The 9,115-nt window shown below is 47.7% G+C and overlaps 1 protein-coding gene across 3 annotated transcripts in view; it reads right to left on the bottom strand.

Annotated features, from left to right (window-relative positions):
• The window catches only part of LOC122558814 (MICOS complex subunit mic25-like), a 521,848-nt gene that overhangs the window by 3,943 nt on the left and 508,790 nt on the right, over positions 1 to 9,115 (bottom strand). The window lies entirely within an intron of this gene.

Genomic DNA, 9,115 nt, shown 5'->3' with positions numbered 1-9,115 from the left:
TTCCCTGGGGTCGGGGAGTCCAGAACTAAAGGGCATAGGTTTAGGGTGAGAGGGGAAAGATATGAAAGAGACCTAGGGGGCAACTTTTTCACACAGAGGGTGGTACATGTATGGATTGAGCTGCCAGAGGATGTGGCGAAGGCTGGTACAATTGCAACATTTAAGAGGCATTTGGATGGGCATACGAATAGGAAGGGTTTGGAGAGATATGGGCCGGGTGCTGGCAGAGGGGACTAGATTGGGTTGGGATACCTGGTTGGCATGGACGGGTTGGACCGAAGGGTCTGCTTCCATAATGTACATCTCTATGACTCTATGACTCTAAAGACTGTAAGGAAAACAAAGGGAACTGGTAAGCATTACGTCAGTGGTGGGTAAAAGATATACATGCACTTGAAAAGGCAAGGACTGGTTAGGGATAGTCAGGATGGCTTTGTTTTTGGGAAATTGTATCTCATTGATTGGGTTTTTTGAAGAGGTGACAGAGAAAACCGATGAAGGCAAAGCCGTAGATCTTATCTATATGGATTTCAGCAAAGTGTTTGCCAAGGTTCCATGGTAGACTAGTAAATAAGTTTAGATCACATCGTATCCATGGGTAGCTAGCCAATGGATACAAAATTGGTGAAGGTAGGAGACAGAGGTTGTGGTGGAGGGTTGTTTTCAGACTAAAGGTAGTGTTCACTGGTGTAATGACAATGATCAGTGTTGGGTTTGCTGCTTTTTGTCATTTATATAAATGATTCAGGTGTGAATATAGGAGGTATGGTTAATAGGTTTGCAGACAGTACCAAAATAGTTGGTGTTGTGGACAACAAAGAAAGTTATCTCAGCGTGCAATGGCACCTTGATCAGATGAGCCAATGGACTGAGGGGTGGCAGATGGATTTTGTTTTATATAATTGTGAGATGTTGTATTTTGGTAAGGCAAACCAGGGCAGGACTTACACAGTTAATGGTAGGCCCTGCAGAGTGTTGCTGAACAAAGAGACCTAGGGGTGCAGGTGCATAGTTTCTTGAAAGTGGTATTGCCAATAGGGTGGCAAAGAAGTGGGAAAAATTTACCTGAGATCATTTTTCATGCAGGTGCTGCGTGTATGGAAAGAGCTGCCAGAGGAAGTGGTGGAGGAGGGCACAATTACAACATCAGAATGGGTAAATGAATAGGAAAGATATAGAGGGATAAGGGCCAAATGCTGGCAAATGGGACTAAGTCAGATTGAGATGTCTAGTTGACACGGATGAGTTAGACCGAAGGGTCTGTTTCTGTGATGTATGACTAGTTCTCCTTTGCTGAGTTATAAACCGCTCACAGTTTTCTGGCTTACTACTTTTTGACTTGAAACTTTAAGTGACTCGATCCTTTTCATGTTGTATTCTATCACCCAAAGGGAATGTCGAACTGTTACAATGCATGCAGTTGTTCCTTAAAGATCAATCATTGCCCACCCACTGTCACGTCCTTTAATGAAATTACCCAGTCTATCACAACCAACTCACCCCTCAAGCCTTCAGAATTTCTTCTGTTTAGATTTAGGATCCTCGTTTTTGGATTGGACTACTATACATTCCGTCCCAGTGATGAATTCTATCAGGTTATGGTCATTTTTCTCTTACAATTATTAATTAACCCCTTATCATTGCAAAATAAAATCCAAGATAGCTTGCCCCAAGTCGGTTACTCCATGTCCTGGTCTAAAATACCATCTTGTTTAGAGTCCAGGAATTCATGTGCCACAGTGTTATCATTAACATGGTCTTAAAATCATGTCATTATTGTTGTAGCCTTGTCGCACACATCTCCAGTTTTCTACCTACCCCCCAAACCTATTGTTTGGAGGCATATAGACAACTCTCACTAACGTTTACTATCCAGTGTTATTTCTTAATCAGATTGATTCTACATCTAGATTTCCTACACCAAATCTGTTCTCACTCGTACACACGTTTCATTAGCAGTGCTACCTCACTCTCCTTTTCAGTTTTGCCTGTCCTTCCTAAAGATTAAATACCATTGGATGTTCAGTTCCCAGCCTTGATCACTCTGCAGCCATATTTCTGTAACTACAATCATACTATATCTTTTTTACACTTTAATTCAACTAACTTAATGTTCCATATATTATTTCAGATTTGTTTTTCTGACATTTTTGCAAAATATTTTGTGTTTCATCCCTATTTGTTGCCAACCCTTGTTTCCTCTGCCTTCTGCTTTCATTTCCTATCTTACATTTCCATCTTTGTTGTCCTCAGTCTAATCTGCTTGCTCATATTTCCATCCCTCACCCCTCTAGTTTAAATCCTCTCTCATAGTACCATAAGACTATAAGACATAGGAGCAGAAATTAGGCCATTCAGCCCTTGGCTGCTCTGCCAAGTCTGCTCTGCCATTCAATCATGGCTGATAGATTTTTCAACCAAATGGAACTAACTCTCCGTAACTTTATATCCCTTTGGCAATCAAGAACTTCCCTATCTCTGTTTTAAATATACTTAATGACCTGGCCTCCACAGCCTTCTGTGGCAGTGAATTCCATCAATTTATCACTTTCTGGCTGAAGTTTCTCCTATTCTCTGTTCTGAAGGGTCTTCCCGTTACTCTGGGACTGTGCCCTCAGGTCCTTGTCTCTCCTGCCAGTGGAAACATCTTTCCAACGTCCACTCTACCCAGGCCATTCAGTACACTGTAAGTTTCAATCAGATGCCCCCTCATCCTTCGAAACTCCATCGAGTATAGACCCAGAGTCCTCAAATATTCCTCATATGTTAAGCCTTTCATTCCTGGGACCATTCTTGTGAACCTCCTCTGGACCCGCTCCAGAGCCAATACATTCTTCCTGAGGTCCCAAAATTGCTCACAATACTCTAAGTGTGGTCTGACTAGCGAATGCCCCTGTGAGGATATTGGTTTCAGTTCTACTGGGCTGCAACGGACAGGTCCCATCTTCCCCTCAATAAGTCCCAAAACCCCAAGAATCTAAATGCCTCCTTCTCATACAATCCCTCCAGCCATGCATTCATTCAGTCTATTTTCCTATTGTTGGGTCCCACCAGCATGTGGCACTGGGAGTATTACTGCCTTTTCAGGTCCTGCTTTCTAACTTATACCTAACTTACTATCTTACTCACCTTACGTATGTTGTCGGTGACAACATAAACGACGAGCTCCTCCTTTTCTCCCTCCCTCTTTAGAATGTCCTGCAGTTGCTCAGTGACACAGTTGACCCTGGTGTCAGGAGACAACACACCATCCTGGTGCCACATCTATGTACACAGAATCTTCCATCATACAATCCTGTATCACTATTGCTCTGACATTCTTTTTGCTCCTGTGCAGCTGAGCATCTCCTGGTGCTAGGGATTTGGCTGTCATTACATTCCATTCCCCACCAGAAAATCTCTCAGAGAAACAGATGGGCCCAGGGGACTGCTGCACTATTGGCGGTGTCACCACCTCACTATGTACGCTATCTGTGAAGATCTCAGCCTCGTGATACTCCACAGTGAATCCACCCGATCCTCCAGATCCAGGACATGGATTTCTAGTTTGTGCAGCTGGATAAATTTCTTGCATATGTGGTCACCCTAGATACTGGAAGTACCCCATGTCCTACCACATCGCACAGGAAAGGCATTCCACTGGGCTGAGCTTCTTTGGCATAACTTACCCCTAAATTACTCTCTTTCCATTTATTTCCTCAAATTTAAAGAATATTAAATGTATACCAGGGGCCTTAGCCTAAAAATGTTTAAAGCAGAAGGAATAAAGCTAAATTAAAGACTAATTTTGACCTTAGTTTGTTCCTGGACAGTCGAAATACTCACCTACTCTTACTGACCAAGCCTGTCACCTGGCCTGTCTTGGCTGCCATTCCCAGTGAATGAGCTTACCTTTTCCCTACGATATTGTTCTTGAATATTTTCAATACTCACCCTTGTTGTGCAGCTTTCCAATTCCTGCTCTCCTTTAGGCAGTTTCCCGGTGACATCAGTCACACTACTGATTTATTTATGTATCTCAAATCTGAAAATCTCTGCTATCCTCTTGCCCTGTTTTCAGCCTCCCCAATTTCGTGCCTCTCCTATTGTATAATTCACTATGCCCGAAACGTCGATTCTCCTTCTCCTTGGATGCTGCCTGACCTGCTGCGCTTTTCCAGCAACACATTTTTAAGCTATAATTCACTTATGATTGTCTTTCATATATTATGTTAATTTTACCACCAATTTATATACCACATTAAAACTCAAGGATGGAAAAGATATTAAACCCTTACCGGAGATTCTCTGTAGTAGCAGAAGAACTAACTCCATCAGCTCCAAATCTTGCTCTGTTTCTGACTGCCTGTCTCAGAGCCCTCACCCCCGCCCCCCCTCCTCTGGGTGATGCTGACTGCCCGTCACAGAGTCCTCACCCAACTCCCTCCTCTGGGTGATGCTGACTGCCCATCACAGAGTCCTCACCCCACCCCCTCCTCTGAGTGACGCTGACATTTTTTTAAGATTCCCTACAGTAAGGAAACAGGCCCCTTTGGCTCAACCAGTCCACACCGACCCTCCAAAGAGTAACCCACACAGAGGGTGGTATCAAACCTGAGACTCTGGCGCTATGAGGCAGCAGTGCTAAGTGCTAACCACTAAGCCACCATGCCACATTGACTGCCCATCTCATCCCCTCTTCTGGATGATACTAACTGCCCATCATAGGGTCCTCACCTTGCCCCCCCCTCTCGGTGATGCTGACTGTGTCATAACTCCAGAGAATCTTGGTGAGTTATTCAAGAGCTATCACCCCATACCTGATTGTTTCATCACTTCCCACGCACCCCCACCCCATATTCACAACTGTATAAGCGTGTGTGAGACAAAAATTTGGAGATAGGAATAAGTCATGCTGATAGAGTGGGTTAAAGAAATGCAGGAGGAGGCTTATGAAGTCTGCAAAGACCATTTGGGCCAAAGAGCCCGTTTCTGTGTTGTCCATTGCACATACTAATGAAGAGCATGAAGCTAGGCTGATATGTACGTTATCCTTATCCCAAAAGGGCTTTGGTCAATCGTAGCTGCTGTCTGTAGGCAAGTAGGACACCGTGGTCTGGAGAGTACATGTGCAGTGCATTAACAACTGAGCCAATGATCTCAACTTTGCATGCATTGTCTATCGTCAAGTAAGGAGAGTGCTGATTAAGTTTGCAGTGTTGCATAATCTGAACGCAACTCTATCACTCCTGTGTTAATTCCTTTGTTCAGTGGAGTTCAACAGATGAGGTACAAAAATATCAACGTGGTGGGAAGAGACTTCAAAAGATGTCTGTATCACTTAGAGACCAGAGGATGCCATAGAGCACAGGACATTACAGCGCAGTATAGGCCCTTCGGCCCTCGCTAGGAGGAGATAAATCCTCACTGAGTTACACAAAGGGTGTTGGATGGTAATCGTTGCTACGTTTTCTTTTAATCGAATTTATAGCACAGAAACAGGTCAGTCAGTCCAAACATGCCGTGCTTCATATGGACTCACCCACTTACCCCTACTCATACTTTGTCTAATCACAGCAATATGCCCTCTAATCCTTCCCCACCCCCCTCAGACGATTGTTCAGCTTCCCCTCAAATACACCATTCTCACTACACGCTGGATAAAGATGTCTCTTTTATATTTATTTGTGGTTATCTTATAATTATGGTTTTCTAGTTTGGGATTTCCTTGAAAGTGAAAGCATCTTCTCGACAGAAGATGTAGCAACCTTGTACTAAATTAAAACACACGATCAGCTCATCTTTTATTCTCCTCTGTTCTGAAGGAGAGAGAGCACAGCCTGAGAGAAAAGGAAAAAAAGCCTCACAAAGTATAAGCTTGCTAGCTCACCGACAAGAAAACCTCCATAATGCTCAAAGCAGTGTTCCAGTGTGGTTTCTGAACGCATAAATCTGTCCTGTGATGTGAATAGGAATCAGATTGGAACACAGCACTTTCCTTAATTAGTATTCTGTAAATACTCCTTGTAACTGCGTGTGTGCGCGGATGTAATGCAACACAAAGGCAAGAAGATTGCTTGCAATTGCCCCCTTGAGTATCCATAGGCAGTGAATGGAGTAAATGAACTAGCAATGACAGTGTCTCACTGTTGTAAACCCATCTCCTTCACAGCTTATAATTAGAGGATCGCTCACCAGCTACTGCAACCCATTACAGTTCCTCAATTCTTGGTGGTCTTCTGCTTAAGGGTACCTATAATTAATTTACTGGTGCGTTATACAGGATGCACAGCAGAATACAGCACCACACAATTCTCTAAATCCCCCTTGATAAAAAAGCAACAACAGCAGAAAAGTGTTGCAATTCTTTTTTTTAATTAAAAAAAGCAAACCCTAGATTCCCCTGGTTGGATGGATTACAGGGCAGTTTATAATGGAGCCAGCCTTATTGGTGTGAATTATGTCAGGGAGGTGGTCAGTTTGTTGGTGACATAATCTTAGAATTAGCTTTATGGTCACATGTACTCACATGAGTGAGTGAGAACTTTACAAGTCACCACTTAGCGCCAAGCTAGGTACCAAACTACCAAGGAACGGATTCTTAAGTACAAACTCATAAGGCAAACAATTAAGTACAAATTCTTAAGGCAAAAATAAATAAATAAACAGTCCATCAATAAGTTAGAAAAATAAAGGAACAGAAGTTCAGAATAACAGTTCTTCCAACTCAGACTATGGCAGGCTTGAACTTGAGGCTGACAGTCGAGTCCACACTGAGGTCTGGGGTTCGAGTCCATGCTGAGGCTTTGAGACAGGGTCCACGCTGAGGTTTGGAGCTCTTGTCCACGCTGAGGCTGGGAGTCCGTGTCCACGCTGAGGCCAGGAGTTTGAGATCAAGCTGAGGCCGGGAGTTCGAGACCACACTGAGGCCTGGAGTTCAAGTCCATGCTGAGGCTTTGAGACAGGGTCCATGCTGAGGCCTGGAGTTCAAACCCATGCTGAGGCCGGGAGTTCGAGACCACGCTGAGGCCAGGAGTTCCAGACCACGCTGAGGCCGGGAGTTCCAGACCACGCTGAGGCCGGGAGTTTGAGACCACGTTGAGGCCGGGAGTTCGTGTCCATGCTGAGGCCAGGAGTTCCAGACCACGCTGAGGCCAGGAGTTCCAGACCACGCTGAGGCTGGGAGTTTGAGACCACGCTGAGGCCGGGAGTTCCAGACCACGCTGAGGCAGGGAGTTCCAGACCACGCTGAGGCCGGGAGTTCCAGACCACGCTGAGACCGGGAGTTCGAGACCATGCTGACGCCGGGAGTTCGAGATGACGCTGAGGCCGGGAGTTTGAGATCACGCTGAGGCTGGAAGTTCCAAACCATGCTGAGGCTGGGAGTTCCAGACCACGCTGAGGCCGGGAGTTCCAGACCACGTTGAGGCCGGGAGTTCCAGACCACACTGAGGCTGGGAGTTCCAAACCACGACTGAGGCCAGGTGTTCCAGATCACGCTGAGGCTGGGAGCTCGAGACCACGCTGAGGCCGGGGTTCGAGACCACGCTGAGGCCGGGAGTTCCAAACCACGCTGAGGCTGGGAGTTTGAGATCATACTGAAGCTGGGAGGTCGTGTCCACACTGAGGCCGGGGGTTTGAGATCACGCTGAGGTGGGGAGTTCGAGTCCACGCTGACGCCGGGAGTTCGAGATGACGCTGAGGCCGGGAGTTTGAGATCACGCTGAGGCCGGGAGGTTGAGATCACACTGAGGCCGGGAAGTTGAGATCACACTGAGGCTGGGATTTCCAGACCACGCTGAGGCCGAGAGTTCGAGATCACGCTGAGGCCGGGAGTTCCAGACCATACTGAGGCTGGGAGTTCAAGTCCATGCTGAGGCTGGGAGTTCGAGATCATGTTGAGGCTGGGAGTTCGAGACCACACTGAGGCTGGGAGTTCAAGTCCATGCTGAGACTGGGAGTTCGAGACCACACTGAGGCCGGGAGTTCGTGTCCACACTGAGGCTGGGAGTTTGAAATCATGCTGAGGCCGGGAGTTCGAGATCACGCTGAGGCTGGGAGTCCGTGTCCACACTGAGGCCAGGAGTTCGAGATCACGCTGAGGCCGGGAGTTTGTGTCCACGCTGAGGCCGGGAGTTCGTGTCCACGCTGAGGCTAGGAAATTCGAGATCACGCTGAGGCCGGGAGTTTGAAATCACGCTGAGGCCGGGAGTTCGAGATCACGCTGAGGCTGGGAGTCCGTGTCCACGCTGAGGCCAGGAGTTCGAGATCACACTGAGGCCGGGAGTTCGTGTCCACACTGAGGCTGGGAGTTTGAAATCATGCTGAGGCCGGGAGTTCGAGATCACGCTGAGGCTGGGAGTCCGTGTCCACGCTGAGGCCAGGAGTTCGAGATCACGCTGAGGCCGGGAGTTCGTGTCCACGCTGAGGCCGGGAGTTCGTGTCCATGCTGAGGCTAGGAAATTCGAGATCACGCTGAGGCCAGGAGTTTGAAATCACGCTGAGGCCGGGAGTTCGTGTCCACGCTGAGGCCGGAAGTTCGTGTCCACACTGAGGCTAGGAAATTCGAGATCACGCTGAGGCCGGGAGTTTGAAATCACGCTGAGGCCGGGAGTTCGAGATCACGCTGAGGCTGGGAGTCCGTGTCCACGCTGAGGCCAGGAGTTCGAGATCATGCTGAGGCTGGGACTGAGGCCAGGAGTTCGAGATCATGCTGAGGCTGGGAGTTCGAGATCACGCTGAGGCTGGGAGTCTGTGTCCACGCTGAGGCCGGGAGTTCGAGATCACGCTGAAGCCGGGAGTTCGTGTCCACGCTGAGGCTGGGAGTTCGGGATCACGCTGAGGCTGGGAGTTCGAGATCACGCTGAGGCCGGGAGTTCGTGTCCAGGCTGAGGCCAGGAGTTCGTGTCCAGGCTGAGGCCAGGAGTTCGTGTCCACGCTGAGGCTGGGAATTTGTGTCCACGCTGAGGCTGGGAGTTCAAGTCCATGCTGAGGCTGGGAGTTCGAGATCATGTTGAGGCTGGGAGTTCGAGACCACACTGAGGCTGGGAGTTCAAGTCCATGCTGAGGCTGGGAGTTCGAGACCACACTGAGGCTGGGAGTCCGTGTCCACGCTGAGGCCAGGAGTTCGAGATCA

This window comes from Chiloscyllium plagiosum, chromosome 18, assembly GCF_004010195.1.
Source record: "Chiloscyllium plagiosum isolate BGI_BamShark_2017 chromosome 18, ASM401019v2, whole genome shotgun sequence".
Lineage (NCBI taxonomy): Eukaryota > Metazoa > Chordata > Chondrichthyes > Orectolobiformes > Hemiscylliidae > Chiloscyllium > Chiloscyllium plagiosum.
Note: the sequence above shows the minus strand (reverse complement) of the source record. Positions and strands in the feature narration are given on the sequence as shown.